The 26,744-nt window shown below is 34.9% G+C and overlaps 1 protein-coding gene and 1 non-coding gene across 2 annotated transcripts in view; both read left to right on the forward strand.

Moving 5' to 3' along the window:
* LOC138698547 (serine/threonine-protein kinase SIK2-like) overlaps positions 1 to 26,744 on the forward strand; it is a 282,464-nt gene that overhangs the window by 66,821 nt on the left and 188,899 nt on the right. The gene's annotated exons all lie outside the window — the stretch shown is intronic.
* TRNAF-AAA (transfer RNA phenylalanine (anticodon AAA)) lies at positions 7,742 to 7,812 on the forward strand. The gene has a single exon. It is a non-coding gene; the product is annotated as a tRNA-Phe (tRNA).

Genomic DNA, 26,744 nt, shown 5'->3' on the forward strand with positions numbered 1-26,744 from the left:
GGATATTAAAACACATTTTTGAAAATGGTGGCCGTTCATTTCGATACAGGCTTCAGTTCTAATGTGCATATTATCGCACTATAGACTATTGTACCTAATCCCAATTATAAGTTTTGTTCTTCGTACTAGTAACTCATGTTGAAATAATTCTGTACCTACTCTGTAAAAGAGTACCTTACGTACTGTAAATTAAATCTTCACTTCTGCCCGATCCGAAAATATAAAATTACTCAGACATATTATCTACTGTCCGTCCAAGTGGTAATGTCGTAGGGCCGTAGAAAGGGAGGAAATCACGTGACAGTTAATTACTTAACAAGGCCCTTTTATTTAAGTTATTTTAGACAGTTGTATAATATTACGTAGACGTCCAATTCCTGACAGAAATTAATGTTCTCAGAAAAGAGCTAAGACAGCCCAGCTACTAGCTGGCAAATAAAAGCTGGTTGGGGAAACCGGGATACGACGTAGGCAAATGGACGACAGTACCTGTGCGAAAATGATTCAATATTGAAAGCTCTTTCGTCACTGGAAAACGCGAACATATTTTTGGAACGTCCTGTTTACTATGACCGTAAAGCTACTATGACTGTATAGGCGGTCTTGGATCTGTGTGGAGGACGGTTGAACTTCATTAGTAGAAGGGGTGGGAGTGAAGTATACATTCGAAAGTCCACACCTGTGGAGTAACGGTCAGCGCGTCTGGCTGCGGAACCAGGTGGCCCGGGTTCGATTCCCGGTTGGGGCAAGTTACCTGGTTGAGGTTTTTTCCGGGGTTTTCCCTCAACCCAATGCGAGCAAATGCTGGGTAACTTTAGGTGCTGGACCCCGGACTCATTTCACCGGCATTATCACCTTCATGTCATTCAGACGCTAAATAACCAAGATGTTGATACAGCGTCGTAAAATAACCCAATAAAAAAATACATTCAAAAACTCAGGTACAATAAAAATTGAAGTAAAAATAAAATGATGTCCCTGTACAATTGCACATTTCTGATGTCATGTGCCATGAATTTATGTGCCTTACTCGAAACACGAAGTTGAATGCCTAATGGAAAGATAATTAACAGTGTCTTAAATGTCACTTAAGGAGTGTTCTATAATTTAGTGGCCCGCTAACGTCAATGAATCGTTACTAATACTATAATATGTAGTATATTTATGAGTTAGCATAAGTTAGAAGTACGTCACAATGGCTTCCTCGCCTGGAAAAGACATCCGCGTACTGAACTCGTACGTAATCTGTGTAGTTACCATTGTTCTGGTTTCTTATAAGTCACATGAATACTTTACTGGTTTATTTTTTAACACAATACTTAACAAGTCTCCCTTTTCGGGAGAGCTCTCATACCAGGCACCTTATCATGACCAGCTGCCGTGCGTCACAGGGAGATAAACTTGCACACAGCAACAACCACTCAAGTCGCCACGTATATACCTCCTTCCTGTCCAGGCACTTTCGTACTTCTTTGTAGTGATACGTATTACATACTTAGTACTGTCCTTTGCTGAATTCTCAAGCCACATTTAACTTCTTCACCTGACGACTTCTGATGACAGTTTTAGGGGTCGATCCCCTGTGTATTGTTATCAATGTGGTTACTAAACTTAAGACTATTTTTATTTCCTCTGTCATTTTCAACTCCCTTCAAAAATTTCTTCTTTTCCTTTTTGTTCTTATCTTCTACTTTTTCTTCAGTTTTTCCTACATTTCGTTATCAATTTGATGCTAAATACATCATAATCTTGCCCTCTTTACTATGTCTGTGTACAGCGATTTCTACTAAACTCTTGGACGAATTTTGTTCATATTCAGTATCTGCTAGTCAATTTATCACGGAGTTATGTAGGCCTAAATGATATATAATAATATTAGTACTAATCTGTCTGCGTATAGCGATTTCTACTAAACTATTGGACGGATTTTGTTCATATTCAATATCTACGAGTCAATTTTTCAGGGAATTATGTAGGTCTACAAGAAATATAATAATTTTAGTCCTAGTCTGTCTGTGTACAGCGATTTCTACTGAACTTTTGGACAGATTTTGTTCATATTCAGTATCTACGAGTCAATTTATCAGGGAATTATGTAGGTCTACAAGAAATATAATAATTTTAGTGCTAGTCTGTCTGTGTACAGCGATTTCTACTAAACTATTGGATGGAAATTGTTCATATTCAGTATATACGAGTTAATTTATCAGGGAATTATGTAGGCCAAAATGAAATATAATAATTTTAGTGCTAATCTGTGTACAGCGATTTCTACTAAACTGTTGGATGGAAATTGTTCATATTCAGTATCTACGAGTCAATTTATCAGGGAATTATGTAGGCCTACAAGAAATATAATCATTTTAGTGCTAGTCTCTCTGTGTACAGCGATTTCTACTAAACACTTGGACCAATTTTGTTCATATACAGTATCTACGAGTCAATTTATCAGAGAATGATGTGCATGAAATATAATAATTTTAGTACTAGTCTGTCTGTGTACAGCGATTTCTACTAAACTCTTGGACGGATTTTGTTCATACTCAGTATCTACGAGTCAGTTTATCAGGGAATGATGTACATGAAATATAATAATTTTAGTACTAGACTGTCTGTGTACAGCGATTTCTACTAAGCTATTGGACGGATTTTGTTCATATTCAGTATCTACGAGTCAATTTTTCAGGGATTGATGTACATGAAATATAATAATTTTAGTACTATTCTGTGTACAGCGATTTCTACTAAAATATTGGACGGATTTTGTTCATATTCAGTATCTACGAGTCAATTTATCAAGGAATGATGTACATGAAATATAATAATTTTAGTGCTAATCTGTGTACAGTGATTTCTACTAAAACATTGGACGGATTTTGTTCATATTCAGTATCTACGAGTCAATTTATCAAGGAATGATGTAAATGAAATATAATAATTTTAGTACTAGTCTGTCTGTGTACAGCGATTTCTACTAACCTATTGAACGGATTTTGTTCATATTCAGTATCTACGAGTCAATTTATCAGGGAATGAAGTACATGAAATATAATAATTTTAATGCTAATCTGTCTGTATACAGCGATTTCTAGACATTAACGGTCTTACTAATAAAAACTCTATATACAGACGTTTAACTGTCTTATACTTATACAATGAGTAGCTCGTTTATAAGTCGTGTGTAAATTCCTTACTAATAATCACTACATACGTCGTGTATAACAGTATAACTGTTACACGGCTACATCATAGTTTCGTCATTACTTCATTACGAAAGGTAATAGAATATCTGAGGTTCTCTATTTATCCGGTAGAGCGCTCTAGTGTGGCATGTCAAGTATCGATAGTACAACTGGCTCTAATCGATTACCACACTATATTTTGGTCAAAGAGTACAAGCTACAGCAATATTATTCTAATTATTCTGTGCCCTTTGGTTTGTTCTTCTTTGGTTACAACGCAACCATCATAAAATGACAGTCGATACGAACAGCTGTTAGAGGGGCGGCCATTTTTTCTCTGTATACAACGCTTAAACAAAGGGTTTCGTGTATATAACTACTGCAAAGCAATTCCCATTGTATAGTTACAGCCTGTTTATACATCCATTGCTTATGCATGGTTTATTAGTAAAGTTTTCTGTCTCAAGTATGCATAAGTCTCGTATAAAAAACTGTACACGGTTTATTAGTAAGACTGATAGAGATAGAGGCGCTGGTATACAGGCAGTCAGGTAGATTGAAGAACAACATAGGCAGATAGTAAGACTGTAAATACAGAGTGTCCCAAACTGATGTATACACATTTTGAAACATTATTTCTCAGCAACGAGGTGAGACAAATACGATTTTTACTTTTTTTTTTTTGTATTCCTTAAGCCCATACATGTTCAAAATGGTCCCTTTCCGCCACCGTACACTCCCAACAACGACATACTCGTACAACGGAGCGACATACCAACTGGTTTGTTGGTAATGGAATATCATTACAGACATTTTAGTAACCACTTACGTTCATCGATCGATAATTGCACCGCCATGTTTGTGTATAAACAGATGAATGTTTCCATGCTTTCCACTGCCTTCTGAATCATAAACCGCAAAAATCGTATTTATATCTCATTTCTTTGCTGTGAAAACGTGTTTCAAAGAGTGTATACATCAATCTGGGACACTCTGTATAGTTTGCAATAAATTTAAGGGATATTTATTGAAAAAAAAATGCAGCGTATTTAAGGAAACCACAAGGCTCCAGTTTCATCTTACACTTCTACAGGGACATCATTTTATTTTTACTTCAATTTTTATTGTACCTGAGTTTTGGAATGTACTTCACTCCCACCCCTTCTACTAGTAAACTTCCAACCGTTCACGACACAGAGCTGAGGGCGCATAAGCAGTACTGAGTTAGCGAGTACAGTACGTTCCAGAAATATGTTCGCGTTTTCCACTGACGAAAGAGCTTTCAATATTGAATGACATTTTTGCACAGGTACTGTCGTCCGTTTGCCTACGTCGTATCCCGGTTTCCCCCACCTGCTTCTGTTCGCCCCTCTGTAAAGTCTAGTAGCTGGGCTGTCTTAGCTCTTTTCTGAAAACATTAATTTCTGTTAGGAATTGGACGTCTACGTAATATTATACAACTGTTTAAAATAGCTTAAATAAAAGGGCCTCGTTAAGTAATTAACTGTCACGTGATTCCCCCCCCCCTTTCTACGATCCTGCGACAAAACCACTTGAACGGACAGTAGATAGCATTTCTGAGTAATTTTATCTTTCGGATCGGGCAGAAGTGAAGAATGAATTTACAGTACATAAGGTACTCTTTTATAGAGTAGGTACAGAATTATTTCAACATGAGTTACTAGTACGAAGGAGGAAACTGGTAATTGGAATTAGGTACAATAGTCTGTAGTGTGATAATATGCACAAAAGAACTGAAGCCTGTATCGAAATAAATGGCCACCATTTTCAAAAATTGTGTTTAAATATCCATATTATGATTATTTTTCAATTGAACTTCATTCTCTATATTGTACGCTAATGTGCTGTAACAGTACAATATACACTGCATAATTAATACGTCCGAATGGATAGCTCAATTCGTGAGTAAAAACACATTACTGTATTTTGATTAAACAAAAATCTAATGAAAATTATCAAACTCAAAATTGCGATATTTCCTAGTTTACATAAATGGATGAACTACTTTTCTTCCCTCCTATACCTAGTAAAATGATTTGTATTTTACGCCAGTATCATCGAACTCCAGTCGCGGAAGGGGGAGCAAACGGTGTTTCCTGTTTCAATCGTTAATAGAAAGTTATAGCCAGGTTAATATTAAAAATGTTAGTAAAAATAAAATGATGTCCCTGTATTTGCATGATAGCATTAGTCTGTCATCAACCTCATCATCATCATCATCATCATCATCATCATCATAATCCTTTTCTCTTTTTAGTTCAATAACAAAGGAATAAGTACTATACAAGAAGTAAATACTTATTGCCAAAGGCGCCCGGGTTCGGTTTGAAGTGGTGAGACTCTCAAACCCGCCTTGAAGAATATGGAGAAGAGAAAGCAGACTATCCAGGATCAGTGGCGTGGCGCCAGATGCGGGCTTCATAATTCACACAAAATTGCTGCTGCAGTTTCGCATGCTGGCCGTGTTTTTGTTAACCCACTTTCAGCGAGGCCAATTATGTCGCTGTGATTGGCTTTCATACAACTGAGTACGAGTGTCGAATTCTTTATATGGCGGACGATGCTTCGAATCCAGAACGTCTGCTGGGTTTGCAGTGAAAGATCTGGCCTTGGATAGAAACCAATGAATGAATGTATGGATAAATGAACTTGCAACTCCTCTTTTCCTCCTTGAGAAACATTTTGCACTTAAATCCTCGATTCTACTGTTCGATTTGAACACTATAAAGGTCATCCTGAAAAAGTAAAAACTGGGAAAAAGATCTTTATGAACCAACATTGTCATATCATATTTACTTACTTACAAATGGATTTTAAGGAACCCGCAGGTTCATTGCCTCTCTCAGCCGTAATGACGTTAATTGCAGGTGACTATTCCTTGAGATATTTCAAATAAAAATGTTAATACAATTTTGCTCGTTATTGCTTACTTTCCAAGATAAAAATATTTTATGCTCGACCATGCCGAAATGTAGTAATTATACACCTGGTAGCAGACCTTTAATGCATGTCATTAAAGTACACCTACTCATTAAAGGTCAGGTCTTTCAGCCAATGACGACTCAGGTTACAACTGTTCAGCCAATGACAGGTCAGCTTTCTACCGTTATAAAACCGCAAGTATCGATTATTCTCGGATATGCAATCGAAAGAGAATTAGCCAAAAGTCACGGAGGCTGGAAATCCAATACTGTCGCAGAAGGTTATGTTCTGTTACTATAATAATTAGCGTTAATTGTAAATAATATTCAAATAAATTCAATTTGTCATCTCGTTTTTCAATGTCTAATTTAATTTCAATGTTATCTCTGTAGGTTCTTATGGCCTAGCAAGGTCAATGTGGACATCTGTTCCTCGGAAAAAAATCAATACTTTCGCGTCTGCCAACATCTCATAACATACGGGACATTGGTCAAGGTCAGATACAAAGAAAATTAATAATATCAAGTTAGAAATATGGTCGAGCATAAAAAGTCGTATGAAACTCGCCTATAATGAAGGTAATTAAGAAGCTCGTATGAAAATTATGAAACTCGCTTGCGCTCGTTTCATAAATATCCATACTCGCTTCTTAATTACCTTCAGTATAGGCTCGTTGCATAATGTACTATTATATGGTACACTTCGTAGCGTGTTTTGGGAAAGTCATTGATTTAATTCCAATATGCTCAGTCAGTTTACGAGAGCAGTGTATTATAATAATGAATGATTGAAAAAAAAAATAGTTTCGTCCTTTAAATGTGAACAAAATATAACATTTTAAAAATTATTTTCGGAATGAAGTTATCCTTCCTTGTAGTTAAAAGTCGCCTCATCGGGTCATACAATAATCTTAAAAATTAGACTCAGCTTCGTTGCGAATCGCATACCATTCAGTAAGCTTAAGAAATGAGAAGCAGTTAATCAAGCGTAGCTGGGTAGTGACTTACGCCGCACACGGTATTATGAACATCCTTTATATGTACAGAGTGAACCGTAAGTAATGCCATTAATTTCAGGGGTTTATTCTTTTAGATAGTCCAAACAAAAAAGTTTAATATACTTTTGTTCGTTTTTTGCTTCCTTTTCGAGATAAAAATTGTTTTACTTTAAACATTTCATACCGTATATTATTACGATGTACCGAAGTACATATAATATTTCCGTGCAGAAATTCTGCGTCATCATATGATGAAGGATGAGTGGAACGGAGAAAAATTCTCTCCGGCACCGGGATTTGAACCCGGGCTTTCAGCTCTACGTGTTGACGCTCTATCTACTAAGCCACACCGGATTCCCATCCCGATGTCGGATCGAATCCTCTCAGTTTAAGTTCCACCTCTTGGGTTGCGAAAAATAATCACTTAGTGATTAAAGACGGCGCTTACTCCGTCGGATCCCGGCCACTTAGTCACTCATAAAGAGTGCACCTCTGCACATGTGTGGACATTGTGCAACTGTCATACATCTATGACGCAGTGCATGAAGGTAGGCCACTAGAGGGAACACAAGAGGTGGAACTTAAACTGAGAGGATTCGATCCGACATCGGGATGGGAATCCGGTGTGGCTTAGTGGATAGAGTGTCAGCACTAAAGTTGAAAGCCCGGGTTCAAATCCCGGTGCCGGAGAGAATTTTTGTCCGTTTCACTCATCTTTCATTTCATAGAGTGTTTTGAGAAAGCCATTGATTAAATTCCTAATGTACTCAGTCAATTTAAGGGAGCAGTATATTATTACTTACTTACTTACTTATTTACTTACTGGCTTTTAAGGAAGCCGGAGGTTCATTGCCGGCCGGAGGTTCATTGCCGCCTTCACATAAGCCCGCCATTGGCCCCTATCCTGAGCAAAATTAATCCAGTCTCTACCATCATATTTCCCATATTTATTCTGTGTTTAATTTCCTCCGGAGTATCATTTATATTTGTTACTGTTGCTCCAAGATATTTGAACTTCTCCACCTCTTCAAAAGATAAATTTCCAATTTTTATATTTCCATTTCGTACAATATTCTCGTCACGAGACATAATCATATACTTTGTCTTTTCGGGATTTACTTTCAAACCTATGTCTTTACTTGCTTCCAGTAAAATTCCCGTGTTTTCCGTAATCGTTTGTGGATTTTCTCCTAACATATTCACGTCATCCGCATAGACAAGCTTTTAAAATATCACATGTGAATTTAGGAAGTGTGCCACGTGCACCAAACAAAAGACCAGAACCACTCCACTGACTAGTGGGAATGTTATATTTCTCACTTAGGTATGGGATGCAGGACTCATAAATGGATTTCTTCTCCTCAGAAATTTTATCCGAAGAAATGTAACTTTTCGTTCTGCAATGGAATTTAACAAAGTTGCGTTTGTTCGGATCAGATTTCTGCATATTTAAAGGACAAAACTAAAATTGTTTCAGTCATTTGTTATCATAAGACACTGCTCTCTTAAATTTACTGAGCATGTTGTGAATTAATTCAATGAAACATTTTTATGTCGATAAAGAAGCAAGAACGAGCAAAACTAACTAATATTAAACTTTTTTGTTTCAAATATCTAAAAATAATAATAATAATAATAATAATAATAATAATAATAATAATAATAATAATAATAATAATAATAATAATAACCCCTGAAATTAATGACTTTACTTACGGTTCACTCTGTACATATATATATATATACACACAGTATTATATTTATTCACACTAAGTACAGGGACATCACTTTATTTTTACCAACATTTTTAACATTAACCTGGCTATACTCGGAAACACTGTTGCCCCCTTCCATTATAGGAGTTTCATGTTACTAGTGCAATATGTAAACAAATCATTTTACTAGGTATAGGAGGAGAGAAAAGTAGTGTATCCATTTATGTTGTAGGGAAATACATTATTACGATTTTCAGTTTGATCACCACTTTTACGGAATTTATCAAAATACAGTAGAGTAGCAACATTTTTTTTTAACTCAACTTTTCAGGCGGCTATGTTCGTTATGTAATGTCTACTTTATTTAGCATATTAATTATTGATGTTAACATACAATATAGAGAGTGCATTTAAATTGAGGGGGTCATAAGTAAAGGGCTGTAAGTGCACTTAAGTTACTTTGAGAAAATGGGGTTTAAATATTTAAGCTTTCGTAAAATCGGTGAAATTTTTATTTAAATTTTAATGTGTGATGCGATTAAAATATCCCTTTGCCACTAAAATTTTATATACTTTAGCTAGCTTACACTGGATGCACTTAACTCATGTTATTACAAATGTCACTAGCATTCCTTTGCTTCTAGCCACCTCAATTCAAAAAAAAGCTAATCTGAATTTTTAAACAAATTGCTAAAAATGGTTGCCGTTCATTACAATGCAGGCTTCAATTCAGTACGCATATTATTAAAAACATTTTGAAGCATATTCTCTGAAATTGAATTTATCGTTTCTTGAATATAATTTTTTAGTACGATATTATTAATATAGGTTCTTTCTTCTATAGAAAACGCAATCATATTTATGAAACACACTATACACTGCAGTGTTTACTTCACTGCTTGAAGACTTCGAATGCAACAGCGGCCGTAAGTTTGTGTGTCTGACGGGAGCAAGGACATTAGTGAAGGGGTGAGAGTGAAGTACATTCAGAAATGCAGGTACAATAAAAATGCAAGTAAAAATAAAATGATGTCCCTGTATAAGACAGTTACCCATATCATCCCAAAGGAGCTACTTGTGTATCAGAATCCGTCTCAAGACACTGCATGCAAAATCTTTGTGCGTGCTACACATACCGTCGTTAGTTTGTACGGAAAACAAGTTTTATTTTTCCTCACAGCCTTGGTGCCACCAAACGAGCTATTTACTGTATCACCGTCCTTTTATCAAGCCTTTTTTTTCCAGTCCTAACTTGGATACACGTGCTGTTACTTTTACCGACAAGTTATTTTTAAAACTGGAAACCCACGTTATTCTGAAACAAAGTAAAACGATAAAGCTATGAAGCTCCCAGACAAATGAACATCGTTAATCTTCAGAATATGTAACCTGTTGTTACGGGTGAATACTGCCTCTGTCTAGACGGCCGCTGACGAACGGGTGCACAAATCCGGGGCCTTGCATCGCGGCAGGCAATGTTTGTTAAATTTTCAACTGTTTTTTGTATGGTTTTCGTTTAGAAGTGCATTCTTTGAGCTTGTCAGTATGTTAGTATCGTAAAACGGGGCTACTGGCACACCCCGGGGCTAGTTGGTCACTCATGGATCTATTATTGAAGAGTTCGCGGGAAAAACGATGAATGTCACAGCTTTCTTAAGGTTGATGTCATTATCTAATTCAATGGATCACTACGAAATTTAATGTTGTTCTTATGAAAAATGGTAAAAAGGAGAATTATCACCACGAATACAGTAATCCTTTCCTTTATTTTCTATAGAAACAGCACTACATCTTGCAGTTATAGACTCAATTAGATTATTATCTAATCCTTAACAGAAATGTGACATTCATCGTTTTTCCCGCGAACTCTTTATTTTATTTTATTTTATTTTATTTTATTTTAGGTTTTTGTTTTTTGTTTGTTTGTTTTTTAGGTTAATTTCTATTATTAAAGGTACAGCTTAAATATCGAAATAGAAATATAAAAATTGGAGTTTTATCCTTCGAAGAGGTGGAAAAATTCAAATATCTTGGAGCAGCAGTAGCAAATATAAATGACACTCGGGAGGAAATTAAACGCAGAATAAATGTGGGAAATACTTATTATTCGGTTGAGAACCTTTTGTCATCTAGTTTGCTGTCAAAAAATCTTAAAGTTAGAATTTATAAAACAGTTATATTACCGGTTGTTCTGTATGATTGTGAAACTAGGACTCTTACTTTGAGAAAGGAACAGAAATTAAGGGTGTTTGAGAATAAGTTTCTTAGGAAAATATTGGGGCTAAGAGGGATTAAGTTGCAGTAGAATGGAGAAAGTTACACAACGCAGAACTGCACGCATTGTATTCTTCACCTGACATAATTAGGAACATTAAATCCAGACGTTTGAGATGGGCAGGGCATGTAGCACGTATGGGCGAATCTAGAAATTCATATAGAGTGTTAGTTGGGAGGCCGGAGGGAAAAAGACCTTTGGGGAGGCCGAGACGTAGATGGGAGGATAATATTAAAGTGGATTTGAGGGAGGTGGGATATGATGATAGAGACTGGATTAATCTTGCACAGGATAGGGACCGATGGCGGGCTTATGTGAGGGCGGCAATGAACCTTCGGGTTCCTTAAAAGCTATTTGTAAATTGGTACGAAAGAACCTCAGGCTCCAGGGCCTACAAGGATTTTAAAGAAAAGAATCTTGAAAAAGCTCTCAAGGCTGTGGAAGCTGGTATATCAAAGAAACTGGCAGCAAAAACGTACCAAGTGTCTCGTACGATGCTTACTCGGAAGGCTCTTGTTAAGAATATGGGCAGTGTTGGCCATTCAAGACTGCCATCTCCGGAAGAAGGGGCCATCATTGTACACACTCTTGGTGTGATCGCCAGTTGGGGGTTTAGTTTTAAATCAGGGTTAGACACCCTTTTATTTTGGAGACAAAACTGTTAGTGACAAAATTTCGTAGAATTTTTATTCGCACAATTAAGCAACCCTGTACAACTTTGCCTCGGTAGTTTGCTGTAATTTAATGTCATTGTAACTAACAAGCAAACGCTGTACAATGATAATTAGTGGTTAAACGATAATTTATTACGAAGTTATAAATAAATATAATGTAACGCAGAATTAATTCGTACGTTACAGAAAGATAATTAAAGTGAAATATTAAAATAAAAATTAAGAAAACGAAGGAGGTGGTTTGAAATATTAATGCTTAATTTTAAAACACAGTACGGCCAGCTTGAGCTACGATTGCAACTGTAACATTTATTTTCAAAATACAGTGATGCCACATTGTGCAACTGAAAATTGTTCTAACGAAATTTTGTTACAGTAGAACTTCTTTCATCCGTGATAATGAAGGGGGTAGACTGCTGAACGGTTAATCGAAAAAATCGGATAATCCTGACCGTGACCGATTTTAATAATTATTTTTAAATTTTTTTCGGGTCCATTCTTTCAAGGTACAATTAATAAAAGTTATCGTAATAAATGGTTCGGTAGATATGTATATGCAACTAGACGAAAAAGAGGAGAGAAATATGATAAAACAGAAAGGGAAAGATAAGGAGTGGGAGAGGAAGAAAGGAGATGAAAGACAAGATATGTATTAGGAAAAAAATGAAAAAAAAAAATCAAGTTTGAACAAGAGACTAATAAAAATAAGAAGTAGAGGAAGACGGGTGAAGTAGTGATTTCAAAAGTTGTAGTGGGAACCAAGTGGACTCAGTCGCCTTTGTTTTTAACCCCTTCATGCACGCGCGCAATATTATTGTCCGGAGTTTTGTCCTATGTTACGTGCATGAAGGGGAAGCCCGATAAGCTGACGTCAGACAACTAATCGATGACTAATAATTCAAACTTCTGCCAGGACTAAAAAAAAAAAAAATAAAGTTATTTTAAAAATTGTACTAAGCACTTCAAATACCGCAACTCAGCGATCTATATTTATCTCGGATCGAAGCATTTCATTGAATAAGTAATAACTGAAAAGTGTTACATCAACTTTACACACTTGCTGGTCGAGTTTGTGATTATTACATAAGGAGCTGGAATAGACTCGCCATGACATGAAAACCTTATGTTGTACATAACTTACATCGCGTATAAGGAATTGAATGTCTTCGTAGTGAAAGATTAATGTAAGACTGGAATACAAAGAGACTGACGTCGAAACTATTTCAGTGTATTGGAAAGCTCTAAGACAGCCGTGGCGAAAATATAGTTGTGCGCCGAGCCACTGTGTAAACTCCAACGTGCATAGCACCTATGGAGGGAGGCGGACACCCGAAGGGGAAGTGAAGCAACTGTCTGACTTATTAACGAAAATTCAAACGCAAACTTACTAGGCACTTGGTCAGTAATTGAGACTCGTTGACGGCCTTATCTCTACCAGGTTAAATAAATAAATACTAATATAATACATAAGAGCTGATTCATTAGAAGTCTGCGTTGCAATGTGGCTGATCACTATACTGTAAAATGCTTCCCTTTCACCGCTCTTAAATTGTATATTCGCACATATCTTCAGATATCCGTCACACACTAGACTAACTGAAGGACAGCTGACAAATTTTTACCTCCATCACCGACTCTGTTTTACAAAGAAATCGTTGAACATCGAAGCATCACATTATTCTGAACGAAATTGATTGTTTATACTATCACACTCTTTTCTCAGATCTTCGTAGAATAAGAAATCAAAATAGAAATATTGTAAAAAAAAAGTTTATTTATTTTAGTTCATCTCCAGATAGCAACTTGTAATACATAGTGTTATCTTAACTCACCTTATCTGTTCAGTTAACATAAGTTTAGGCTAGGTTCCTCGGTGGTATACATACTTCCATCCATGTTTACACAAAAAGCCTCGGGTCATCAACCTTTATAAAGTTCTAGTATAAAATCTCTGCTATCTCTTCTTTAGAAGTTAAGAAAACGCCCTTCAGCTTGCATAAAAAAACCTCAGTTCATTCACCTCCATGAAGTTATATAGAATCTTTGTTATCACTTCTTCAGAAGGTACTGATTTATGTATAACTTCATCTTGCGTAGAAAACTCTGTCAGTTCACATTTATGAAGATGTGATATAAAATCTTTGCTATGACTTCTTGTCAACAGAATGTCCTGATTTTTAACCTCAGATTGAAAAAAAAAACACTTCACTTCATTCACATCTCAGAAGATATATGAAAATTTGCAATCACTTCTTCAGAATCTAACAGGAAATCATTTTTTTTTTTATAGCTTTGCACAAAATATCCTTCAGTTCATTCACATTTCTGTAGGTGTGGTATGAAATCTTTAAATCTTTGGTATCACATCTTCATAAGTCAACAGAACGCCCTGTTTCGAACTCCAACTTGCACAGAAAATTCTTAGTTCATTGACGTCTGTATGACGTCTTTTGGTATGAAATCTTTGCTATCACTTCTTTATAAATAAAGAACACGCCCTTCAGCTTGTACAGGGACATCATTTTATTTTTACTTCAATTTTTATTGTACCTGAGTTTTTGAATGTACTTCACTCCCACCCCTTCTACTAATGAAGTTCAACCGTCCTCCACACAGATCCAAGACCGCATATACAGTCATAGTAGCCTTACGGTCATAGTAAACAGTACGTTCCAAAAATATGTTCGTGTTTTCCAGTGACGAAAGAGCTTTCAATATTGCATCATTTTCCATTTGCTTACGTCGCATCCCGGTTTCCCCCACCTACTTCTATTCGCCTCTCTGTAAATGCTAGTGGCTGGGCTGTCTTAGCTCTTTTCTGAGAACATTAATTTATACGTAATATTATATCCATACAATTGTTTAAAATAACTTAAATAAAAGGGCCTCGTTAAGCAATTAACTGTCACGTGATTTCCTCCCTTCTACGACGCTGCGACGTAACCACTTGGACGGACAGTAGATAACATGTCTGAGTAATTTTATCTTTTCGGATCGGGCAGAAGTGAAGATTGAATTTACAGTACATAAGGTCTCTTTTATAGAGTAGGTACAGGATTATTTCAACATGAGTTACTGATACGAAGTACGAACCTGGTAATTGGAATCACGTACAATAGTGCAATAATATGCACATTAGAACTGAAGCCTGTATCGAAATGAACGGCCACCATTTTAAAAAATGTGTTTAAATTCCATATTATGATTATTTTTCAATTTAACTTCATTCTCTACATTGTACGCTAATGTGTTGTAGACAGTATAATATACATTGCATAATAAATAGGTCCGCATGGATAGCTCAGTTCGTGAGTAAAAACAGTCATTGTTAATACTGTACTGTATTTTGATTAAACAAAAACCTAATGTAAATTATCAAACTCAAAATCGCGATATTTCCTAGTTTACGTAAATGGATGAACTACTTTTCTTCTCTCCTATACCTGGTGAAGTGATTTGTTTGTACATTACGCCAGTATCATCGAATTCCAGTCGTGGAAGGGGGTAGCAAACGGTGTTTCCGGTTCTTAATCGTTAATCCAAAGGTATAGCCAGGTTAATATTAGAAATGTTACTTACTTACTTACTTACAAATGGCTTTTAAGGAACCCGAAGGTTCATTGCCGCCCTCACATAAGCCCGCCAGCGGTCCCTATCCTGTGCAAGGTTAATCCAGTCTCTATAATCATACCCCACCTCCCTCAAATCCATTTTAATATTATCCTCCCATCTACGTCTCGGCCTCCCTAAAGGTCTTTTTCCCTCTAGTCTCCCAACTAACACTCTATATGCATTTCTGAATTCGCCCATACGTGCTACATACCCTGCCCATCTCAAACGTCTGGATTTAATGTTCCTAATTATGTCAGGTGAAGAATACAATGCGTGCAGTTCTGCGTTGTGTAACTTTCTCCATTCTCCTGTAACTTCATCCCGCTTAGCCCCAAATATTTTCCTAAGCAACTTATTCTCAAACACCCTGAACCTATGTTCCTCTCTCAGAGTGAGAGTCCAAGTTTCACAACCATACAGAAGAACCGGTAATATAACTGTTTTATAAATTCTAACTTTCAGATTTTTGGACAGCAGACTGGATGATAAGAGCTTCCCAACCGAATAATAACACGCATTTCCCATATTTATTCTGCGTTTAATTTCCTCCCGAGTGTCATTTATATTTGTTACTGTTGCTCCAAGATATTTGAATTTTTCCACCTCTTCGAAGGATAAATCTCAAATTTTTATATTTCCATTTCGTACAATATTCTGGTCACGAGACATAATCATATACTTTGTCTTTTCGGGATTTAATATTAATATTAGAAATGTTAGTAAAAATAAAATGATGTCCCGGTATAAGAGGAAGCCTCATTTCATTCATCTCCATAAAGTTATAATACGGAATCTTTGCTATCATTTCTTTAAATATTAGAAATGTTAGTAAAAATAAAATGATGTCCCGGTATAAGAGGAAGCCTCATTTCATTCATCTCCATAAAGTTATAATACGGAATCTTTGCTATCATTTCTTTAGAAGCTAACAGAACGTCCTGATTCATAATTTCAACTTGCACAGAAAACTCTCAGTCCGTTCAAATCTGTCACTTCATTCACATCTACAAAGTCTTACGACGTATTTGCAATTACACTCTTTATATACAGTATTATTAAACCTAGTAAGGTTTATCTTGTCTCAGTAGCAATAAAACCAAGTCCCTTTAAATGAGGGTGGAGATTATAGGAGGGTTGTAAATTTTCAGGATTCCTTTCAAAACCTTGTTATTGTACAGGTTACCGGAACTCAATTTCTTGAAAGACAATCTCAGTGACGGAACTATACAGTACGAAGAGAGATATTTTGTTATTTTATTTTGCGCTACAGAATGTATCAACTAGTCCCGTACGCCGCTGTATAGATGGACGGCATTGCTCCACTCCCCCCATTGCCATAACAATACAGACGAAGTAAGACATATCTCCTTTCTCTCTTTTTTCACAGTGAGACAAAATACGTCACACAGACTTTAGAGGGCGGATGTTGATGAAAAGTCATCTTCTTATTTTTCACATTAGGACGATGCCTATTAATATAAAAATCCTTTCTAATATGTTAATATCAACGTAAAAAATTAAATTTTTATATTGAATTTTTTGCATTTCTTGACGGTTTTGAAGTAATAGAATCATATAGGCTATATACATCATTTTATTTTTACTTCAATTTTTATTGTACCCGAGTTTTTGAATGTACTTCACTCCCACCCCTTCTACTAGTAAACTTCCAACCGTTCACGACACAGAGCCGAGGGCGCGTAAGCAGTACTGAGTTAGCGAGTATAGTACGTTCCAGAAATATGTTCGCGTTTTCCAGTGACAAAAGAGCTTTCAATATTGAATCATATTTGCGTACAGGTACTGTCGTCCGTTTTCCTACGTCGCATCCCGGTTTCCCCCACCTGCTTCTGTTCGCCCCTCTGTTAAGTCTAGTAGCTGGGCTATCTTAGCTCTTTTCTGAGAACATTAATTTCTGTTAGGAATTGGACGTCTACGTAATATTATACAAGTGTTTAAAATAACTTAAATAAAAGGGCCTCGTTAAGTAATTAACTGTCACGTGATTCCCCCTACCCTCCCTTTCTACGACCCTGCGACAAAACCACTTGAACGGACAGTAGATAGCATTTCTGAGTAATTTTATCTTTTCGGACCGGGCAGAAGTGAAGATTGAATTTACAGTACGTAAGGTACTCTTTTATAGAGTAGGCACAGAATTATTTCAACATGAGTTACTCGTACGAAGGACGAAACTGGTAATTGGGATTAGGTACAATAGTCTATAGTGCGATAATATGCACATTAGAACTGAAGCCTGTATCGAAATGAACGGCCACCATTTTCAAAAATGTGTTTAAATATCCATATTATGATTATTTTTCAATTTAACTTCATTCTCTATATTGTACGCTAATGTGCTGTAGACAGTATAATATACACTACATAATGAATACGTCCGAATGGCCAGCTCAGTTCGTGAGTAAAAACACTTATTGTTAATACTGTACTGTATTTTGATTAAACAAAACCTAATGAAAATTATCAAACTCAAAATCGCGGTATTTCCTAGTTTACATAAATGGATGAACTACTTTTCTTCCCTCCTATACCTAGTAAAGTGATTTGTATTTTACGCCGGTATCATCGAACTCCAGTCGTGGAAGGGGTAGCAAACGGTGTTTCCTGTTTCAGTTGTTAATCCAAAGATATAGCCAGGTTAATATTAAAAATGTTAGTAAAAATAAAATGATGTCCCTGTATATTTGGCATTCTTTGGTCATTTTTAGTACTTTGAAGAAATTTAAATCATTTGGAATGCATTTTACTTTCTTCTTTACAGATTTTTAATGAATGTGTGTTAAATACAGTCTCAATCCAACAAATATTGTCTACTGGCCATACCGCTCCTTTACCAGAATCCAACGAATCTTTAATGTTAATTATTTGGAAAGTAATATTCATACTGAGTTCATACTCCAATTTCAAAATAATTGTATTTTCCAAAATTTCCATTAATCTCCGCCAAGGGTAAAATCAATCTCCAACAATCTCCGCCGACACCAATATTAAAAAGCGCAAATGATAAAATTAATGTCCACAAACGCCTGCCCCTGCCCATATAATAAAGTGCTTTATAGCAGTGCCTTAAAAATTAAATTTTTAGTGTGATGCAAAATATTCCAACTCCATAACATTTATTTATTTATTTATTATTTTGCTAATAATTGTAACATAAAATATAATATATACAGAAAAAACTTTAGCTCGCCCCTGAAAGAGTAGAACTCGTGCTCAGGGGCGGATCCCTGAATTGAAATTAATAATTATACAATACAATTTGTCTTATATCTACTATGCAATTATAGTATATGAATTTAAATTTGCAATTTTTCAATTTTTTTAAAATCCATACATAACTTTTTAAATTTAATACTAGAACTATTAGAATTGACAAGATTAGGATATTTAAATATAAATTTGTTATATATTCTTGGGCCTAAATTACTACTATGATTAAATACTGTAACAGTGTTGCATTTTGGTTCAAACAATCTTAAAGAAATCATACCTTTTGTTTCATAACTATGAGAATACAATTCAAAATTATTTCGATTTTTATGTATGAATTTTATTAATACAATATAATAAATTTGTCTTACGTTAAGTACATTAAAGTCTAGAAACAATTTTGAGATGGAAAATCAATAGGTTTATGAAGGCATATTTTAATTATTTTCTTCTGTAATAAATAAAGTGGATTAAAATTGGATTTAAATGAGCTACCCCATCCTATAATTCCATACATAATTACCGATTGAAATAAAGTTAAATATATTCTACGTAATAAACTTATGGACAAGTAATTCCTCAATAGAACAAAATAATATAATATTTTACGTAATTTATTACAAAGGTAATTGAATTCAACTTTCCAGTAATTCTCTGACCATCAGTTAATCTTCTTTCAATTTATAAATTTGTTGTTGGGTTTTTGCCCAAAATTCAACCAAGATATTTAAAATTTTAAATAATTTTTAAATAGATATATATTTTTTTGTTTTTCTTTGTCACATATTAATTGTTCATCCATACCTAATGTCAGACATTCAGTTTTCTCGAAATTTATTTATCTGCAGTCTCCACTTCTCAGTTTTTTTATTGTGTAAGATGCATCATCTACACCTGTGTGACCACTACCCGATCATCTGCAAACAATCGATGGTGTAAATAATGATAATAATTATAATAATACAACTAAAAGCAATATTGTTGCATTTTACGAAATACAAAAAACTGCTTCTCCCACATTGAAATTCTTTACAAAATATTTCCTTTGCAGTAGTAATATTGGTATTATATTTTTTTCTCGCCGCCAAGGAAGGTTTGCGTTCTTTCCTTATAAACAGGTTAAATGTACGTGGTTATACAATATTCACAGACGTCACGAGCAGATCATTACAAAAAACGCTTCATTGAACTCTCCCCGCGGATTGGCTGTTATTTATGGTGGAATTGTAACTCGTGTGGAAATCTCACATGTTTGAAAATAGGGAAGAAAACTTCAGTATTTCCTTTCCTTTCAAAGACATTGTATAACGTCCTTGCGGCAGTGCTGGTGCTATTATCATTATTATTATTATCATTAACTTTTAAAAACTTTTGTCATTTCGTACTCACGAAAAACTACTTCCATAAAATTTAACTATTCTCTTAACAACGTCTGTATTATTAGGAAAAATTCTATTAAAGATCTTGGTGTACTACTCGATTCTAAATTATACTTTCACGATCATGTTCAATATATTTATAATCATTCAATAAGAATGCTTGGTTTAATAAGGTCTATAACTTATTCTTTTTCTACTCCAGAGTCACTATTAATTCTATACTTTACTTTGGTTCGATCTAAACTTGAATATGCATCTGTAGCCTGGAATTCCATTACTTCAACAGATTCGGTTAAATTGGAAAATATTCAAAGAAAATTTATTTCCTTATGTGCTTTTCGATTTATACCCAATTCCTCTGACTTTAACTATGAGATTACCTGTAAATATTTTAACTGTTGTAGCCTTTATTCTAGATGTCAAAATCTTGATTAATCAATTTCTTTGCAAAGTTATCAAGGGTGATATTGATTGTGAGTCTATCATAAACAACATCAGCCTTCGGATTCCTACAAAAGGTTTAAGATTTCAAAAAAATGTTTATAACAAATTCTAAATCACTTTCTCCAGTCTGTAGATGCATAAAATATGCCAATGTGCATGGGCACAATTTAGATCCTTTTAAGGTATAGTTTCGTTTTGATTATTAGTATTTACTGTTCTTGTTATCTATTTTATTTATGTATGTTTTTGTTTATTTAAGATGCTAGCCGTACCCGTGCGCTCCGCTGCACCCGTTAGAAATAAATATAAAGAAATTACATATTTAAAATAGGACATTTGATCTAGGGAATATTCGTTTTGATAGAAGGATAAATCGTTTAATATGTTACTTAATTTAAATTATATTTAAATAATTAAAATGGAATCATTTTGGTCCACAGAGCACTCATTTGGTGCAATGACAATTCCTTTAACATGTTTCTTAATTTTTATTACATGCATCCATAGTTCAATGAACATTGACATCATTTACATTTAATGTGTATACTTTATTTTACTTGTTATATGTTTCCATTGAATTATGGTAATAACTTAATTTTAACTCTTGTTTTCTACGTATTCAGTAAATGGCGCTTGGCCCGCTATGGTTCTGAACCCTTCAAATAACTTAAATTATATTATATTATATTATATTATATTATATTATATTATATTATATTATATTATATTATATTATATTATATTACATAAAAAGTGTGTTGATAACGGATGTACCCCGATAAGTAAGTTTTCAATTTGTTATGGGGGCTCTTGAATCTCAGGAGGAACAAATTTTATTTTACAACAGGGCAACATAATCTGCTTGGCTCATTACCCAAATTTTTTGCATTGCATTTAATTCATATGTATTTTATGTATTTTAACTCGATTCAATTGAGCATAGTTAAAATTTGGATTATAAAATAATGAAATGCTAAGCTAACATATTATTACTGCATACTAAATCAATACACTCTCGTTGTTCGTTAATTCTCTGAGATAAACATTATTTTAAGAAATACAGGAAACGAATACACAGAATAGCCTATCAAGTTTTCTGTGCATAAGAAGCTATTTTAATCTTACCTGTCCTCAATTCATTCACAAGTTACTGTAATAACATTATAGCATTATGTCCATCTAGAGAAACTACACTTTCCAATGGTGAAATAATAATTAATTATACAAATCGGTTAATTTGGCTTCCGATATTGCTTCATACAAACACAGAAACATTCTCCGTAGGCTATGATACATAGCTTTCGATTGTTGCTGTCCAAGGCCCCTTATAGATGACGTCATTTGTTTATTTCATTACACGGCCTTAGATGGCAGTTATTTTAATTTTAAAACTCATTTATCTCATTAAATATCAGTCCTATCAAACTTTTTCAAAGAATAAATCTTATCGGAAATGATTTTTAAAGAAAGTTTTGGTATGTAACCTTTTTAAAAAAAAAACAATAATAAGCGAGATATTGCGATTTATTTAATTCAGGCTCCCTTATAACCCCCCTTTTAAATAATGTATTTTGAATGCCATATAGCCTAAAATCTAAGTTACAACGAACTTAATTTATATTCGAATTTTCATCGAAATTCTTTCAGCCATTATCGCGTGAAAAGGTAACAAACATACAGACAGACAGACATACAAACAAAAATTTCAAAAAAGCGATTTTCGGTTTCAGGGCGGGTAATTATATATGTTAGAACCAATTATTTTTGGAAAATCGAAAATTACCAGAAAAATGTCGGCTACAGATTTATTATTAGTATAGATTATCATTATTATTATTATTATTATTATTATTATTATTATTATTATTATTATTATTATTATATGATATGATATGATACGATACGATGATACTGTCAGTATCCATTATGATGTGCCTTCACAATTCTGTATTTAGGTCACACCATGCCTTTCTACTTATATTTTCCTACCATTTTATTGCTATTCCGAAGGTATGTTAAACTAATACTGTATTTCCTTAGTCGTAGTACTTATCTTATATTCTTTTGATACTCTCTATTTATGCTCCAATACTAATATTCGTCCTTTCTAAATGCCATCTACTGTACAATAGTGTCTACCTTTTTCTGTCCTTCTTTAATTATTAATTCTATCCTACCTTCTCCATCGTACTGTTTTATCTATACCCATCCTTTCTCTCTTTTATATCTACGGCCTGATTTGTTTGGGTATGGATAATATGTATTATTATAAAGCTATTATGATAGTATGAAAAATTTCTTGCTGGTTATATTATGATTAAAAGATGGAAGTTTCCATATATGACAATCAACAATGCATAATCTGAAAGGACAAATGAAAATCGTAGATGATTAAAATGGCTACTACAAATCAACAGCGGGCACAATGTGTTCTTTGGTATGCTAAATTTGAAAGTGTTAAAAGAGTTCAAAGGGAATTTCGACGTGAGTATGGTGTGCGTAATGTATCTAAATACGATTCCATAATGTTGCGGTATCGAACATTTGTAGAAACAGGTTCTGTGTTAAAAAACATCCAGGAGGTTGCAGGCGAAACCCAGTACGAGAAGCAGCTATCTCTTGGCTTGGCCCCATACTCCCCAGATCTAACCCCTCCTGACTTCTTCATGTGGGGTTTTGTTAAAGACATTTCTATTCACAGAAACCCAGGAACATTGATGATCTGAGAGTAAAAATTACTCAAGCTTTTAAACAAATCACCCCTCTTATGTTACAACGGACATGGGCTGAATTGCATCACCGTTATGAGTTGTGCAGGGTGCGCAATGGGGGTCATGTTGAGCTCTGAGGAATCTCCCATCTTTCAGTGTTGTATGCACAGAGTTTCAACAAATAAAGTTCAGTAGTAAATGTTTTACGATGTTTGTATTTTATCCGTACTCAAACGAATCACCCTGTTATAATTTACTAGTTCAAGTTATAAAATGTATTTACTTATTATTATTTCTTCCCAGTTCCATTTTATCATTTATCCTTGGTTGCTATTATACTTATCACTGTTCATTACTTCTTAGGTGTCTTTTAGTTTCACTGTCCCTATTAACGCTACAAGTTACACTCTTCACTATATCCAACTTTATATTATTTATTCTATCGCAACTGTTTGCACTGTTACTATTTTTCATTCACGTAATATATTATTATTATTATTGTTATTATTATTATTGTTATCATCATAATCATAATCATCATCATTTCACGGAATTTGAGTACCGCGATGGGTTTTAGTCCCTACATTCTAGACTTCTGTTCCCGATTATAAGAAATGCTGTATTTCGTCATTTTGCTGTTTCCACGAAGCCTGATTAACACTGTAAATTCTCTATTACGTTGTTTTTTAATTTGCTTTCACTCTAACAAACTTACAGGATATTGAATTCCCCTATTGAACGGCACAGCTGAAGTGACACATGTTGCCTGGCAACCGGAAGCTAGAGACTGATAACCCCGTGCTAACTTTGTGCGTTTGCAGACGTTGCTAATTGTTCAAGAATTGAGAACCTCCGTGGAATAAGCTTGGGAAACATGTTACATCCAGCCTTTTTCCACGGAGATACTCAATTGGTATTTACGTACGTTCGAAGACCAAAATACACTTATCAACACACTCTAATTACCATACTCCTCTTGTCGTCACTTAAACCTGTTTCTAACGCAATACAGTTGTAAAAATTGGCAACTGAGTGCTATCAAATGCAGTCCACGTTGAGATAACAGTGCATTTGCGAAATAGTGACGCCATAGTTACTGTCTTACCCTTTTACTTTGTCTTTACACTTTCCGTTTTCTCTTGCTTTAGCCATTTCTTATTTGGTATCTTTCTCCCGTTGCTCTTAAGGATTCCATACACGCAAATTCAAGTAGGCATACTCAATTTGAAGTAAGTCTTCATAAACCCAAATCCACAGGTGAATCCCCTCGTTTATGGACGAAAAGTATTAAGCCTTGCGGCCTGGAGGTAAGCCTCCAGAATTCAGCGTCTGCTTGAATCTTTCTGATTGTAGCGCTCTCCAAATTAAGTGGGAGATAGAATAAACATAACACCACAGTCTAGTATATACAGTCACAATGATCAATATGAAGTAAATATGCATCCATAGATAGTTGCTAACCACTAGGATCGCTACTATAGGGCTATTCCATATGAAATCGATCAGTAGAAAACCTCGCATTTTTTTATACTCTAATTTTTTCCCAATTTGTACAAGGTGCTGAGGAGAGTGCATTTGCAAAAATATACTATCGAAAGTCAAACGGTTTTCGTATTGTTGAGCGACAAATTTAGCGTATTTTAGAAAAACAAGCCTCTTTCAGCGCTCAGAATTCTGGAACCATTTACTGCAGAACATTGAACGAGAGCTCATTTTGAAGCTGACATTTGGTAGGTTATGTTAAGAAGTAATCCTTATTTTTATTATATATAGAGAGACAGATAATCTGATTTTACTTACTTTTAGGCTTTTTACCAATTTGTAAAAATGTAAAAAATATTGAGAAAAAACCTTGCATTATTAAGAGGGATTCGGCATTGTTTGCTTAATGTCACGGCAATAAGTTTCGAGGGTATTAAATAAATTATTTTCACACGCTTGGACTTGAACGGCGCAGTACCGCACGAACTGGCCGAGAGATTAAGATAAGCGGGCATTGGGCGTCATTCTACTCCTGTGTTTATGAAAACCTGTGATAAAGCTAGCCCAGCTATGCGCTACTAGACGAAACATCACGTGTTTATGTCTCCTGGCCTTGCTTGCCTAGGCTAGCTCCCGCCTCACAGTCAGCTGGTTAGTTCACGCGCGTACTATTTATTTTCTTTATTTGATTTTTCAATACTTTCTTATTAACGTTGCACCAGTAAAAAATACGTGTTTATTTGTACTTTCAATGCGGAATCTAACCATATATTTTAAAAATATTTTTTCGTGGGCAAAGGTGTCTTAATTAAGAAAAATCTAAATTTCTCCATTTCCATAAAAAGTAAGAACAACTGTTTACATGTCAATATAAACTTTAATTTCTCAGCATCAAAATAAACATGATTTTGTTCATTGGGTGAAAGGGTTTCGGAGCCACAACAGTTTAAAGTTGCTAATTTTATGAAAATACGATAAATTAAAATATTTTTAATTTAAACACTATGAAGTTCTGATGCCTCAAACTTTGCACAAAGCATTGTATCATAGTTGTCTACGGACAGAAAAAGTTTCATTATATTTAAAAATTGCAAGGTAAATTTTCTCTATATTTCGGTCGATTTGAGATGGAATAGCCCTATAGCCTCATTACAGACAATGCGAAATAGTACCGGTACAGTCTATTGTTCCTAGTACCCTCATAAACTCAAGCTTCGTGACTATATACTAGACTGTGGTAACACTACGAGCATGTGGTCGAAATTTTGTCATTGTTTCTTTTTAAGCAGGTCTCTGAAGCGGAATGGCGGGAAGCTATGAAAATACAGATTTTAAAAACTATTCTCACGCATTTCTATGAACGTAGAGCCAGAAAGGAATAGTATTTTTCGAGCGATCACATTTTTCCATGGGGAATTACTGATTTCAACGACCTCTTACGATTTATTTCTGAAATATAAATCTTGTCTGAGCGTGTATGGACAACCATTCAATTCAAACGTGCCTTCCTGTTGTAAATCTATACAGATGTTATCGAAGAAGTCTTCACGCGTATGGGGCCCTTTACATTTCTTTTCGTCGATTCCTATGGAACCTTTTCCCCTCATTACTCTCTTAGTTGCATTGGCGGCTGATTGACTGAGGCAAGTGAGGCCGGGCCTCAGTCATTTGGCTTAACAGAAATCAAATTTTGTGTTTTTATATAATGTATTAGTTATTTGAATGAAGCATCGCTGTAGAAGCATTTTAAAACTTTGTGATTTATATAGACCTGTTTTGCAGTAACATTTACTCCTGAGGCCAGAATCGCTCGTACCGGGTCTGGTTGTGGTGTATATAGACCTGTTTTGCAGTAAAATTTACTCCTGAGGCCAGAATCGCTCGTACCGGGTCTGGTTGTGATGTATATAGACCTGTTTTGCAGTAAAATTTACTCCTGAGGCCAGAATCGCTCGTACCGGGTCTGGTTGTGATGTATATAGACCTGTTTTGCAGTAAAATTTACTCCTGAGGCCAGAATCGCTCGTACCGGGTCTGGTTGTGGTGTATATAGACCTGTTTTGCAGTAAAATTTACTCCTGAGGCCAGAATCGCTCGTA

This window comes from Periplaneta americana, chromosome 4 (assembly GCF_040183065.1).
Source record: "Periplaneta americana isolate PAMFEO1 chromosome 4, P.americana_PAMFEO1_priV1, whole genome shotgun sequence".
NCBI lineage: Eukaryota > Metazoa > Arthropoda > Insecta > Blattodea > Blattidae > Periplaneta > Periplaneta americana.